Consider the following 15,948-nt stretch of genomic DNA (forward strand, 5'->3'; position numbering starts at 1 on the left):
CGTGGAAGGAGCGCTCCCTCTACGCTTCAGAGGCTTCGCGTTGCTATCGCTGAAGCCAAGCAGCCTGCATTCGCTCCATAGGATGCAAACACATTTCCCCTTAATTTTTGGAGGGGAAAAAGTGCGTCCTATAGGGCGAAAAATACAGTATTCCTCACTCACCCCACCTGTGTACTGGTATGAGGCACACCATAAAGCTCAGGTATTTCATCTTCCATTATCTGTCTTTGAAGAAAAAGAAAAATATAGAGTGGATGCTACAGCTAGGTGCAATTAGAAGCCATTTGTTGAGAAATATAACCTGACTCGCTTATGTGCTGCAGTTCACTTATTTGCTTTTGGGGTGGTCTTGAGAAAATCTCACCAACTTCAGACATCCCTTGGTGGGAAAGGCACAGATAATGAGGGGGGAGACTGTTAGAAGTCCTGCTCCATGATTGCAGTCATGGGATTTTTGTCTTTCACATGACGGTATGTGTTTTGACTCCACAGAGTGGGATGTGAAGGAGACAGGATGTTTGTGCTACTGAGTTCCGTGAAGTGGGACTATTGTCCTTTGTTCTTTTCTCTTTGCTGTCTGATGCTAGAGAGAGAGGGAGCCATGTTGCAGTGCTCTGTGTGTGTTTATATGTAAATAAAGTAAAAAGGTAAAGGTACCCCTGCCCGTACGGGCCAGTCGTGTCCGACTCTAGGGTTGCGTGCTCATCTCGCTCAAGAGGCCGTGAGCCGGCGCCGTCCGAAGACACTTCCGGGTCACGTGACCATGTGATCAGCAAGTCCTAGGCACTGAGGTTTTACCCACATCGCCACCCGCGTCCCTCCCGTAAATAAAGCAGATTAGCCAAAATGCTGAGCTGCTGTTATGCAACTGCGCAAACTCTGAGGGTCCCTAAGTGTGCCGGTGTCGGTTGGCATCAGTCGCTGTGATGTTCGGGCTGAAGAAAGCTTATGAAGCTCCCAAATGATCGACCAGGAGGGAGAGAACATGCCAGTCGGGCATGTGTCTCTGCCAGGGTCCTATTCAAGTGTAGGCTGATCTCCTGACAGAGACTACCATCCAACAACATCACCCAGCTGCCTCCACTGGCTTCAGCCTGGAGACTTCATCCACTAACTTCATCCTGCCCACTGTCACAGTCTTCATCTATTCATAAATATCCACTTGTTTCCTTTCACATATCATATTCATACACATACAAACACTGTTTTTAATCTCCCACAGGCGTACACCAGCCAATATCTATGAAGAACACCAACAGGCACATTCATTCATGCCTCTCCATTCATTACCAGCCTTTAATCCCCAAATAGCTACTCATGTAAAAACAGACTGATTCCCGGAGCGTCCACAGGCCGGATTTAGAAGGCAATTGGGCCGGATCTGGCCCCCGGGCCTTAGTTTGCCTACCCATGATCTATAACTGCAAGTTTCTGCAAGTAAAGTTTTTGAATGTTAAAGTCTGGACATTGGTTTAATTTCCAAAGAAGAGTGTCAGTCATATATATGATTTGAGCATCTTAGCTGTGTTTTCGCTACTCTTACTTTAACAATGAACAGCATGTCTTGTTGGACCAAGTGGCAGAGGCCAGAGCTTTGTTGCGTGTGGTGTAGTGGTTAAGAGCGGTAGATTCGTAATCTGGGGAACCGGGTTCGCATCTCCGCTCCTCCACATGCAGCTGCTGGGTGACCTTGGGCTAGTCACACTTCTCTGAAGTCTCTCAGCCTCACTTACCTCACAGAGTGTTTCTTGTGGTGGAGGAAGGGAAAGGAGAATGTTAGCCGCTTTGAGACTCCTTTGGGTAGTGATAAAGCAGGATATCAAATCCAAACTCTTCTTCATCTTCTTCTTCAGCACTCCCAGGTAGGACTTCCTTCAGTCGGAAGTTACAGCACCTCTCAGATGGGCACTATTGCCATTGTAAGACAACAAGGGAGGCGTTCGTTCTTGATGACTTCCAGAACCTCTTTTTCTTGAAAAATAGCGCTGCAGTTCCAGGGCAGTTGCAGCAAAGGCCTTTGTCATGGGGCCAAAACAAGCAAGCAAGCAAGTTCTCTGCAGCTTTTCCTCTTGGGCCAGACTGGGCTTTCCCTTGTTATGTAGGGTGTTCTTTCTGGGAAGGAGGAGCCTAGTCTATATTCATGCTTAGGAACCGAGTAATTTACGAAATAGCCCGTCGAGCTTGGCGTGGCATTGTACTGTCAGCTGATGACCCGAAGTTCATTCGCAGTCCAGCTGGAGCTATTTGCCGTTTCAGCTGGGGAAGCTCAGCTGGGTTTAAAGGCCTGACACCAATTTTCCCTTGATCTCATTTAACAAGAATATGTTTTCTGGGGGCACTGTAAATGTTTCACTAGGATGAAAAGAATGGCTCCAGTCTTTCACATATTCATGAACCCAGATAATTTAAACTACCCCCTGCCCTTGTCTGAAGGTAAACTGCTGATCCAGCTGAAGTGAAATATTTCATTATAAAGGAATAAGGTTTAAAGCCCTTCTCTAATTCTATACGTTCTTTCGTATCCTTGATTATCCACCCCCTCTCTCTCTCAGTACAGGTCTTCACTAATTCAGAAATGTTCTATAGCAGGGATTGGGAACCAGGTGTTGTTGGACTACAGCTCCCATCATCCTTATCTTTTGCCAACACTAGCTGAGGCTGATGGGACTCCAACAACATCTAGAGGGTTTCCCACCTCTGCTCTATACATTGGTAATTGTAGTTCTGGACTTACTTTATCACAGATAACTGCAACTCAAGACACCTGTAAGAAGTGTTAGGATATTTCCGTTCCACCTTAAAAGGGAGCAGGATGTTTGTGTCACAGCCTGCGTAAGTTCCTGTCTCACAGGATGTTTATGCTATATGTTCCTTTCGTTTTCTTTCTGTTTTGCCTGAGCAGTCGGAGCAGACGGTCATGTTTTCTTTGTTCTGACCAACGCCAAATAAACTGTAAATATGCATGTTCTGCTCTCATGCTGTGCAACTTCTTGCTGTGTGAATTCTGCTGTTAAGAGTGTGCACTAAGCCAGAGGCTTAGTGTCGCTAAATTGCTGATACTGCGTGACTACGGGAGGTCGATGGATCGTCCGGCACCGAGCTTGGGAGCTCAGATGGATCTTATCTCCCTGGCAGTATCCCAAAAACAGGTTTCGGGCCCAGATTCACGGCACTTGCAGGAGAGTAAGACTGCGACAGACTGCTGAGGTATGTGTGGGAAAAGCGAAAGCAGAGGCTTTTCTGTAGCCGCGGCAGCATCTTTGATGTCCGGCTGGCCTAATTGGCCTGGGAGCCGAGCCAAGCAGGCTTCGTGATTTATGAGAGCCAAGATAAGGAGTCTTTGAAGTGAAGAAGGCTCACGGCTGACGTTAAGAGCTGGAATGGAGTTTTTCCAAGCCTCTGAAGCTGCTGAGTGCCCAAAATTAAATCGGGACAATTATGAGACCTGGGCAAAATGGTGTGAGAGTTTATTGCACCAGTTTGGAGTGTGGCATACTGTGTCTGAAGCCCCTCCAGTTCCTCTGACAGGGAGATGGGAGGCTCAGAATTCGAGAGCCATAGACGTAATAGTCTTGTCCGTCTCACTGGAGGAAATTGCTACGCTAGCTGGCAACACGACTGCGCGTCAGATGTGGAATGCTTTGAAGATAGCCCATCTGCCAGTCATCCCAGCCCAGAGTTTGACTGCATCGGAGGTCCAGGCTGTTTCCCAGAATGCTAGTGAATGCAGGGATGCCGAGGGCACCGGTTGCAAGCTGCAGGGGGAGCTGACTGTGATGTCATCCCAGGCAGCATTCCAGCCTCCAGGGGGAGCCAAGGAGTCGGCAGCTGAGAGCTCTGTTTCCCATGGGAGCCAAGGTCAACTTTGCAGAGGCCGGAAGGCCAGAAGTAAACAAAGGAAAAAGCCTGCAGATGGCCCGAAACAGAAGGGGGGTGAAAGGCCCACGCCAGTGGAAAACAAGGCTTTGTTTGCTGGCACAGCTTCACCAAAGGCTAAAGGCAAGTCTGATGGCCAGGAGCAGGGGGGCAAGCTGCAAAAGCCCACGCTGGTGGAAAACAAGGTTTTGTTTGCCAGCAAATCTGCTTCGAAGGGGAAGGCCAGGTTTATTGTTGACTCTGCGGCCACGCGCCATCTCACCAAAGACCGCCATCTGTTTGTCTCCTTCACACCTCAAGATGGAGAGGTCCAGTTGGCTGATGGAAGGACTTTGCAAGCTACAGGAGTTGGGACTGTGAAACTTGAAAGTCTGCATACTACAATTAGTAATGTTCTTTTTGTTCCAGGAGCTGTGGACAATTTGCTTAGTGTCCCACAGCTAAATCGGCGTGGTTTTGAGATTTCCTTCAAGAGGAATGTCTGTGTCATCAGAAAAGGCAAAGAGGACTTTTTGCATGCAAAGTTGATGGATGGTTTGTTCTGTCTAACTTATGAGGACAATGCTGTTATATCTAATGCTGATACTTGTTGTGTTGCACAAACTAACAAGGTTCTTCATGCAGGATGCATTCATGATGCACATCGAAGATTTTGTCACCTCTCTTGGCAAGCGCTAGCCAAGATGCCTGAGTTGGTTGAAGGTTTGGACATCAAACCTTGTAAATTTCACATGAAATGTGTATCTTGTGCAGAGAACAAGGTGAAGGTTGCTCCAAAAGGCAAGGAGTCTAGCAGGCAGGCTTCCAAACCCTACCAGCTAGTTCACGCAGACCTGGTTGGGCCTCTAGCGCCCTCTTTGGGAGGAGCAAGGTACTTCATGGTTCTAATTGATTCTTTTTCCAGGTACATTCATGTGTTTATGCTCGAGCAGAAATCGCAAGCATTTCCTAGGTTCAAGGCATTCTGTGCTTGGTTGGAGAATGCTCATGGTAAACGTATTGGCTGTCTGTTTACTGATCGGGGCGGGGAGTTCACTTCTCAGCAGTTTGAAGCTTTCCTGACTGAGAAGGGAATCCAGCATGACTTGTCAACGCCTAGATCGCCATGGATGAATGGGCTTGCGGAGAGAGCAAATCAAACGTTGCTGCAAGGAATAAAAACCTTGTTGCATGATGCCAACCTCCCTGAGAAGTTTTGGGGGGAGGCTCTCTCGAATTTTGTTTACACTTTTAATCGCAGACTGTCATCACCTATTGGCTGCACTCCCTATGAGAAAATGTTTGGTAAGAAACCTAACACCAAGCACTTGAGAATCTTTGGTTCTGACATGTGGGTACACACCCCACAAAGCAACAAGCTTGGGAAGCGTGGGGCACATAGTTTGTTCATGGGGTACGAAAAAGGTGCATACAGAGTATGGATGACTAACTCTAAATCCATAAAGTTCACAAGGAGTGTTGAGTACAATCCTAAGTGGGGGGAAAATGTGGGAATTTTCCAGAGTTACCCAGAGGAGGATGAAGGTGATGTGAAGAAAGCAGATCATGCTGAGAAAGCTGAGGAAACTGAGGATGATGATGATGATGATGATGATCAGAGTTCGGATTCCAGTTCAGTGGGCGGCGCTGCTGCTGCTGTCAGTGACAGTGATGACACAGCAGACTACAAGAGCGCAAAGGCCTCAGTCAGACCATCTGATGCGTCTGACAATGAACTGGAAGAACCACTGTTCACCATTGGTCACTTTTCTCCTAAGAAGGAGGAGATGAGTCCAGAAGACTTGCGTCTAGTTCGCAGGTCTGAAAGGGCGACCAAAGGCAAACCTCCAAAGAGATTTGCTGATGAGTTTGCTAAGACGGCAACTGCTGTTCTTAGTAGCTCAGAGAAGGTGTGGGAACCTTCAAGCTTCAAAGAGGTCCAGGAGTTAACCTCTAAAGATGCTGAGCCTTGGCTTAATGCCATGAAGGCTGAAGTTGATTCCTTGAACAGGAACCAGACTTGGGAGCTGGTACCGGTAGTCCCAGGGATGAGACTGGTTGGCAGCAAATGGGTCTTCAAGGCCAAGACAGACCAAAATGGCAAAGTTGTCAGACACAAAGCCAGATTGGTTGCCAGAGGTTTTTCACAGGTACTAGGGCAGGATTACCACGAGACCTACTCACCCACGGTCAAATATGAGAGCATTCGGCTGATGCTCAAGATCGCTGCGGAGGAGAAACTGCATGTTTCCCATCATGACATAAATACAGCTTTTTTGTACGGGATTTTGGAGGAGGAGCTGTACATGCTTCCACCTGACGGGATGCAGATACAGAAGGAAATGGTCTGTAAACTGCGGAAATCCTTATATGGTCTCAAGCAGAGTGCCAGGTGTTGGAACACAAAACTCACTGAAACGTTGCTTTCTCTAGGTTTTAACCAGGGCAAAGCTGATCCGTGTGTGTTTGTCAAGGAGGAGGGGCAAAACAAACTGTATTGTTTATGTTTTGCTGATGATCTTCTGATGTTTTGGAAGAATCAGGCTTTCTACCAAAGCACCCTAGCTCAGCTGAAGGAGCACTTTGACATGAAGGATCTTGGTGAGGTATCCAACTATCTTTCTCTGCAGGTGGAGAGGGACCAAGCAGGTAATTTTCTGGTACACCAAACACAGAAAATTGCTGATGTATTAACCAGGTTGAATTTGGTTGATGCAAACCCAGCAGACACACCGATGGTGACAGGTTACCAGGTAGACAGTACTGCTGAAGCGTTTTCTGACACAACGCTGTACAGATGCATTCTAGGCAAGTTGAATTTCATTGCTAGATGTTCAAGACCTGACATTGCTGTAAGCACTAACCTGCTTAGCAGACATGCTAACAATCCTACTGTTCAGGATTGGAAAGCTCTGAAGCGCATAGCCCGGTATTTGAAAGGGACTATGCACTACAGGCTGAGGTTCACCAGTCAGAAGACTGGAGGTCTTGAAATCTTTGCAGATGCAAGTTTTGGAAGTGACACCACGGATGGTACAAGCACGTCTGGAGTATGCTACATGTACAACCACTGCCTGTTTGACTGGTTGTGCAAAAAGCAGACGACAGTTAGCCTAAGTTCCTGTGAAGCAGAACTCAATGCTCTGTCATTTTCACTCATGGATTGTGAATGGTTGATGCAACTGTTTAAGGACATTGGGGTTTCTGTGAAATGTCCTATACAAGTGTATCAAGACAATAGATCTTGTTTGGCTTTGCTGAACTCGGAGAGTTGCAAGCAAAGGACCAAGTACTTGCAGATTAAGCTACATCGAGCAAGAGAGTGTATTCAGAAAGGACTCATTCAAGTGTCCTACATGCCAGGAAATGAAATTCCTGCTGATCTGTTGTCTAAGGTTGTTAACAGAGAACAACTTAAGGTTTACGTACAATGGTTGCAATTGGGTTGAACCACAGGTACTACAGGTTACACGGAAAGGGGGAGGATGTTAGGATATTTCCGTTCCACCTTAAAAGGGAGCAGGATGTTTGTGTCACAGCCTGCGTAAGTTCCTGTCTCACAGGATGTTTATGCTATATGTTCCTTTCGTTTTCTTTCTGTTTTGCCTGAGCAGTCGGAGCAGACGGTCATGTTTTCTTTGTTCTGACCAACGCCAAATAAACTGTAAATATGCATGTTCTGCTCTCATGCTGTGCAACTTCTTGCTGTGTGAATTCTGCTGTTAAGAGTGTGCACTAAGCCAGAGGCTTAGTGTCGCTAAATTGCTGATACTGCGTGACTACGGGAGGTCGATGGATCGTCCGGCACCGAGCTTGGGAGCTCAGATGGATCTTATCTCCCTGGCAGTATCCCAAAAAGAAGCTACAGCTAGGTGGGACCGGACACATTTCCAGATGGAGCTTCAAAGTAATGGATGGGAAATCAGTCTATTTGCATTTTGGTGTCCATGAATAGAGAGCATGCCATCATCTAGCATAGACTGCAATCCGAACCACTGATCCACCAGAGGCCTCCCTCCACCCATCTCTGCCAGCCTCTGTCCATGGAGGGATTCCAACGTCACTCCATCAGCATGGAGCTGCCTGTTTTGCTTGCTGGAAGTACAGGTGGGCAGAAGTACTGCCAGCAGGATTCCTGCCAGTGATAGTCCATGAAAAGCCCCCAAATGGAGTGTTCTGTGGGTGGGGAGGGGCTGGATCAGCTCAGGATCCACTGGATCACCTCCATTGCCAACACTCGGCAACATGAGGACCAACGTGGGCCTGGTCAGTAAGCCAGCTCCAGGGTTTTGCCTGCCCACTCTGCCTTCCATCTTGGCTGGCATAACTGGTGGGGCTGCAGATGCAATGTCTGTGATGCCACTCATTGTGATGGCCTGGGATTTGGACTCGGAGGCTGAACCTGAGGAATCCCAGCCTGCATAGGAGTCCCCGCCTCCAGAACCAGCTGAGCCGGGGGTGGGGCCTGAGCCTGAAGGGTCCTCACCTGTGCTGGATCCTCAGGTGCAGGCACCAGCTGAGTCTGCTCTGGCTCCTGAGGTGATGGAGGACCCATTGCCTGCATGTGCTCCACTCTCACCCCCGTCAGGGGAAGCTGAGGTTGCCTCTGGGTCCGGTAACCCTCCAGCCTCTCCTGAGCTGCAGAGGCTCAGGGCAGAGAGGCGGAGGGAACTAAGTTCCCACAGGAGGAGTGCTCGCCTCCAGGCCAGGAGAGGCAAGTCACCTGTGGACCGGGGCCGCCCTATGCCTCGGGGCAGATAAAAGCCAGCCAGCCCTAGTCCCAGGTTGCGGGAGCAACATTGTTGGTAGCCTGTTCCTGCCTGCACCCTGTCCTGCTCTTCTGCCAGAGTTCCTGACCTCACCCGACTCCCTGCCTTGGACCCCACTTCAGCTTTGACGGACAGCCTCCTCGAACTTGGACTGGACTCGGACCTCACCACACGGTTAACCCTCGGGACCAGCACACTCATTCATGTCTCTTTTCTGCCCAGCCAATATTGCTCTGCCATCTGATTGACTACAGGATGCTGTGAATTCCTCATTTTCTCACTGTCTCTGTGATCCCTGGTGGGGATTCCCTAGGCTTGATGATATTCGTGAGGGGGAACATATTTGAATGGAGATTTTAATGGACACCTCCTCTAAACCATATATTTATCCAGCAATCAAGCCTTCCATGAATATTTCCATTAAGAAAACCTGGACACTTCCTCGACAGGTGAGCTTTACTATCCTTTACTGAATCAGGACATTTAACAAAGGAGCCACCAAAATTTATGGACAGTGTCATATAAGAGTGAAATGTGTCTTACTAATTGCTAACATGTGTCCTTTTGAAATTTGTTTGTGAGTGGGGCTTATTGGTTTTGTTTTGGTTCTGGTTCTTATTACGTATTTTGTGTTCTCATTTTGTATCTTTGTGTTGTGAACAACCCCATGATCTTCAGATGAACGGTAGTAATCATGATGATGACGATAAGTCATTATTATTATTTACGCTGCCCATCTGACTGAGTATACATATTTAATAAATAAGAATAAGAATATATGAGTCTCAGCAACATCAGCAGCATCGGGCTACACCAGGGATGTTTAGTGCTGCAGTGACTGGGAACTGGGTATTATCAGAGATGGATCAGAATATAGTGCATTTCTCAAAAAAGACTGATTTACCATGTTGATGTCTTAACTTCGGCCACCTCAAGCACTTTAAGCTACTCACTCCAAAGCAAAATGATGCTGAGTGTCTTCCAGGGCCGTCTTTAGCAGATGTGGCGCCAGGGTGCAAATATCTGCCCAGCGCCCCCAAATTACCATGGATGGTGTTGGGGTGGCTGTAGCTACGCACTACCAGCCATCCAGGGGGGGGGGTGCAACTCTCCCCAATGACGCTGTGGGACAGCGATCCTTGCAGAGGCTTGGGAGTGAAGTTGCACCCCTCCCAGGCCTCCTCGGGAGGAGAGCGTTCCCTGCAGAGACTTAGGAGGGAAGCTGTGCGCCCGCCAGCCTTATGGTTGGCATGGCGCAGCTGGTGGGCATGCAGGGAAAGAGAAGGCCACCAGCAAAGCCGTGCAGCTCCCTGACTTGCTGGGGCGCCCCTGAGAGGCCGGCGCCCTGGTGCGACGCACCACTAAGCCCTATGGGAAAGACGGCTCTGGTTTCTTCTTGGCCCAATGACCTGCTTTGCACAGGTTAACATTCAATGCAACTGTGTTTTAATGAACTGCAAGAATTCATCAAAGCGGGGCGTGTTCTACCTTTGCTAATACATAAGAGAGGAGCCACCCTGTTCTTGATATAAATGCCACCAGTTCCGTTCTGCATCCTTTATCTTTGTGCTGGCTAATTTAATTACATCTAAACCTCTACATCTGACACTAGCTCTTGGGATGCAACATGTATCGAGCTCATTTCAGAGGTCCTTTGTTCATTTGGATCTCAAGGGAGAAGGGAAAGAGAATGGAAGTATGATTTAAAAAAAACCAAAAAAAAAACCATTCCATTAGCTTTGAAACAGAAAGCCAGGGGGAAATTGTATCTTCAAATATGATGTTACAACTTTATGTGCAGTAGTACTATCAAGTGTCTGGTAGGTATGAAAGCCATTGAAAAAAGATTTTGCTAAACCAATGAAGTAAGAGAGAAACCAACTGGCCAGTCCCAATAGGGCATGAATGAATGGTCTGGATTTCTACATAGCCTAAGGTTGCCATATTTCAAACAGTGAAAATCCGGACAGAAAAGTTGTTGAGCTTTTTGGGTAAAATCACAAAAAAATAAATAAATGCAGTTTTGGAGCTATTTTTATGGGAAAATGACAAAAATGGCACTGCTGACAAAGGCAACCATAGGTCCAGATTTTCCTGGACATTTTCCCAATTTCTGCCAACTGCAGTATTTTGGATATGGCAGCCCTAATAATTCCCATGATTCAGAAGTCAACAATTTTTTAAGGAAATGTGTGGTGTGTTTATTCCTTAATTCTAAATTCAGCTTTACACTGCAAGCCTTTACATGTCTACTCTGAAGTAAGTCCCACTGGAGCTTACTCCCAGATAACTGGGTAAAGACTGTGCAGTCTTACACTATAATCCTAAGCATTTTTACTCAGAAGTAAACCCCACTGAGTTCAATAGGATTTAGTCTCTAGTATGTTCCTGATCATTCTCACGGTTTCTATTATTATTATTATTATTATTATTATTATTATTATTATTTCCCTTACTCAAGACAGCTTACAGCTAAAATTTTATTTCATTCTATTTATCCGTTGAAGGTATCGTATATGATCCCTTTCATATTTTTTTTCTTTACAACAATATTGTGAGATAGGTGAGGTGGAGAGGCTGCATTTGGCTCAAGGTGACCAATGTAGATGTGTGCAGAGAGATCAAACGCAGGAGAAGCTTCCTGATGTAGAACAGACTGTCCTATTTTCATCTGAGAAACGTTGGAGGGTATAATTATGAAAGTTTCATGGTCTTATCAGAATTGTAAGAAATCAAGAGAAACAGAGAACATTCAGAATAAATTTAAGGAGGCCTGCTTGTGGATAATCCCACCATCTTTCACATTTGGTGTACCTGTGGTAGGCTATGGGACCATGTTCTCCACATCAATGGATGATATTCCCACTTTCCCAGCCCACAGATTGTTAATATACTTGTTATTTCTATAGCACACCTATACCAAGATATGTAAAGTGCTTACTGTGACGTAGAGATGGCATTTATTTGCCAAGACCCTGTGACCCGCAGTTCCCTAGGCGATGAGTAAACACAGGGACAATGGTGTTTGGTTTATGGGTTCAAATAGCCCTCAACATCATTGGTTACAGGTGTGAGCGGTTTGGCATACACATTGGATGAAGCCAGACTATATCATTCCTGCTCATCTGCTGGGAGAGCATCTAAGGGTAAACCACTGTTAGGGGCAGCACTATGACCCACATCAAATAGGGGTACTCCCCCCCCAGGGGTCCCTGTTGGTGGGAGTGGTATGGCCCTAGCCCCCGTCTGGGCACCGGACAGAAGCCAGTCTCCCCGGATCAATTTAACAGGATGCCCTTAACAAAGAGGGGCAGGCGGAGGCTACAACCTCCCCTCCAACCAACCAAAGTCTTGCCCAATGCCCAACCTCACAAAGTTGTGGTGATTGCTATGAGGCAGGTGAAAACCCAATGGCCTGTGCCAATGTGCCAAGTGGGGAAAATTCCTGCTCAGCCCCGAAAACAGCAGCCGACATTGTCCATAACAAGGTCATATCAAGAGCAAGAGCAAAATTAGAGGGCTGGAGGGCGGGAGAACCGATGAGGGTGGCCACCTTGCTGTGGCCCCCTCTAAATTACCTCCAGGAGCATGCCCAGCCAGTGCTGATTGGTCAGCCAAGCCCGCTCCCAGAGGACAGCTTGGCCCATGCCCCTGGCACCAGGGGCAGAGGAAGGGGGCGGTGGGGGTGGGGGTGGTCCGCCCCAAATGTCACCACTGAGGGGGTAACAAAATGGCGGGTGGCACTCACCGCTGGGTCTGCAGTGCGCCTGAGCCACGTGTCTCTCCTGGGAGTGACATGGTGGCTTGGGCGCCCCCAGGCTCTGTGCTGCCCCATGGAGTGTCCTGCCCTGCCTGGCCCCATGGGAGGCTGGCCCTGGGTGTGGGGCACACTCGCCGCCCCAGACGCCCACCGCCTCTCCCTCAGCTGTAGGGCGGCTGAGTGGGAGGAAGCAGGCAGACTCCTCGGAGGCCCCACGGAGCGTCCTGCGCCTGCTGGCCCCATGGGAGGCTGGCCCTGCCCCTGGGTGTGGGGCACACTCGCCGCCCCAGACGCCCGATCGGCTTCCTCCGCCACTGTTTGGCATGACCAGGAGCCAGCAGGACAGCCAATGTCGTATCCCCTGCCAGATCACCACGGGCCGCAAAGCTACCCACCATAAAATGTGGGTGGAGTCACACAATGTTACCCATATGCAGGCTTTCGATCAGATAGCTGAATACGAATCATCTTTGATGGGCACCATTCAAAACAGCAAGGGCAGAATTCTGACTGAAAACAACGAGGCGCCGCCTTTCAAAAGTTCAGCTCAAGCGAAGGTGACAGAAATGCACTTTTGACATCGTATTTCGCTTTGTCCACCTAATCTAATACTTCAATTTTATAGTTCAGTAATTTTAAATTAAAAAATGCTTTAGCCTTTTGTTCAATAGCATTAACATAAAATTCTGGCACTGCCACAAAATTAGCATCCTCAGTAATCAGCAGCTTAAGCCCAGCTACTCAGAATGTCTCACTATTGTATTATTGCTTCTTCCATTTAAGATTATTATATTTCTCCAGCCTTTGTGTAGAAAGCCGTGGCTGCAGTACTATCGGTTGCTGCTTAGACAGAAATGCTATTTTTAAAAATGCAATTGCTCTAATTCCTTCTGAAAAGGATACTATAAGCCATTTTGCTACTACAAAAGCACAAGGGCATAACAAGTGAATCTGGCACGAAAACATACTTTGTCATTCTGCACATTTGTGAACGCATAAAATATAATCACCGAGTAATGATAGCTGCTTCTTTCTTCTTCTTTTTCAAAAAACAGAACACTGGATTAGTATCAAATTATGAAAAAAATAATGATTTAATACACAAGTGGCAGCCTTCACCGGCAGTTTTCATTAAAGTAGGCTAATGACTATTTGGGATTCTTTTTCAAGGCTGAACTGGCAATGACACCCGCAGCGAAAGGTGCCTAAAATGATTTGTTTTAAGTCCTCATTCATGGCTTTTCATAGCTTCAGCTCCTAAGGTAGGACGCGTTTAGGTCTCATTCACTTGTGCATGTATATCACTCAATTTCTCTGCAGTCGATCGCTCAATGTCTAGCAGCTGAATATGTGAACAGATTCCACTTTACAATACAGTGGTAACCTTGGTTCTCAAACGCCTTGGTTCCCAAATGCTGAAAACCCAGAAGCAAGTGTTATGTTTTTCGGAAGTTGAACATCTGGTGCGGCTGTTGGCTATTGTTACCAGGGCGCCTGCACCAATCAGAAGCTGTGCCTTGGTTTTTGAACATTTTGGAAGTCAAACGGACTTCTAGAACACATTAAGTCTGGTGCTTTGGTTTTTGCTATTTATTTTGCGTTTTTTGTTTTTGAGGCTTTCTCGGTTAATTTGTTTTCGTGACTGTTTGGAACCCAGCTCAACTACTGATTGATTGATTGATTGATTGATTGTGTGACTGCGGAAATGGATCAAAGCCCCCCATCCAAACAATGACGATCATCAGTGCAGGTAAGATGAAAAAATAATTTTAATTTTTATCATCTACAATACTGTCTTATTTATTTTATAGTACAGTACATTGATAATTGCTTTCATTGTATAGATCAATGGTCTCATTAGATAGTAAAATTTGTGTTAAATTGCTGTTTTAGGGGTTGTTTTTAAAAGTCTGCAACGGATTAATCCATTTTGCATTAGTTTCTATGGGAAAGCGCGCCTTGGTTTTGGAACGCTTTGGTTTTGTAACAGACTTCCGGAACGGACCAAGTTTGAGAACCAAGGTGCCACTGCATTAGTGTTATTTGCTTGCCAAGGCGCCAGCTTGTGAGGGCAATTGGGAGATGTTGGGAGGAGCCAGGGGCGGAGCCAAATGTGGCAGCCATGTGGCTTCAATGGCCGGTGACTTCTCCTTCTCCACCTCCTGGCAGTGCCACCAGCGAGAGGCTAATTTGACCCTCCTTCCTCTCCGTGGCAAGAGGAGGAGGAATTGGCCATTATAGCTCCACCACACTCAACTTTGTGTTTTGTCTCTGCACTTTTGGGACATTGTGGGGGGTTGGCCCCAACCCCAAAAATATTGGTTTGGTGGGTGTGCATCAGTAAACGAGGGGAATTAAGACTAAGAGTGGGGGGTGCTCGTGTAATCTCGCTGTATACAAGTTGTACAAGTGACAATAAAGTATTTCAATTTCAATTTCTGCATTGCAGGTGATTGCACTAAATGACCCTCCCTTCCAACTCTCCAATTCTATGTTTTTATGATCTGCGAGGGTTTTCTTTAAAAAAAAAAATGCTAAGCCTCAGGACCACAATTGTTTTTTTTTTGTTTTTTTTAAATAATTTTTATTAAGTTTCATATTTCCAAATTAAACACATCAAATCAGTTAGTCCAAATTATAACAATACATATAATATAATCCAATTGTTTTCCAAATTATAAATTTTTGTGGGGGGTACCCATGCTTCTTGATTGGCAGGAGTCCAATCCTCGAATATTTGTTCTGCTTCCATATTAAGAATGATGTTTCCAGTCTCCTCTTCTCAATACTTGTCATTACTCATTTTCCTTTCCATTTTCCTCCGATATGCTCCGCAAGTGGGTTGAAAAAGACAGTCTTATTTGTATTTCTGTGTGGGCTTTGTGCTGCTCTCTCGTAAATCACTCTCCTCCAACAGTCCTTTCCGCTCAAGCGAGTAATCGCCATTTTTGTCATTCCAATGAAATACAGTCTAGAAACTCGCTCTTTAGCTTTCCCGACCTGTTGTATCGTAAATTTGTCTTTTTCCAGGAGGGCTGCCCCTTCCAGTTCGCAATCTCCTCGAAAATAATATATCTTCGGCTCGCCCTCCCCAAGACCAACTCCAGCAACACAGGTCTCTTATCAAGTTTCCATTCTTACTGCGTCACAAGGGAGAGCCCTTCTTCTTTCCAAATCCTTCACAGAGTAAAACCTTTAAGTTCATAATTATTCCCACACAATTCATTTTTAGTCCCATTTGCAATTAATTTCTGTGACAGATCTTCAGAGGGAGGGTTATTAGTAATCACGTAGAGCAAAAGAAATAAAAAGTCGTCCCGTCCCCCCTTAGTTCTGGCATTCCAATCCACATACCATATTTGTAGTGCTTTGATGTAATCTTCCATCTCAGTCCGTCACAGTCTTCTTCCTTTCAGTGGTAAAATTGTTAACAGATAAAAACCTCCTGCCTCTCTTGAAGCATGTGCATTATCTTTCCCATTTTTTTTCCTTTCAAGTAACGCAACTAGTTTCGCACCTGGAAGCAGCTTCGGAGGAGTTCTGAGCCCCGCCGAGGGTTATGCA

At 46.5% G+C, this 15,948-nt stretch overlaps 1 long non-coding RNA gene across 6 annotated transcripts in view; it reads left to right on the top strand.

Moving 5' to 3' along the window:
• The first annotated feature begins 12,465 nt into the window (after positions 1-12,465).
• The window catches only part of LOC310744257, a 40,597-nt gene continuing 37,114 nt past the window's right edge, over positions 12,466-15,948 (top strand). For all 6 annotated transcript variants that reach the window (XR_014539457.1, XR_014539458.1, XR_014539459.1 and 3 more), the window contains exons 1-2: positions 12,466-12,941; positions 13,555-13,646. This is a non-coding gene — a long non-coding RNA (uncharacterized lncRNA). The remainder of the gene's footprint in view (positions 12,942-13,554; positions 13,647-15,948) is intronic.

The sequence above is a fragment of the Podarcis filfolensis genome (assembly GCF_964270895.1).
Source record: "Podarcis filfolensis genome assembly, chromosome: 10".
Classification (NCBI taxonomy): domain Eukaryota; kingdom Metazoa; phylum Chordata; class Lepidosauria; order Squamata; family Lacertidae; genus Podarcis; species Podarcis filfolensis.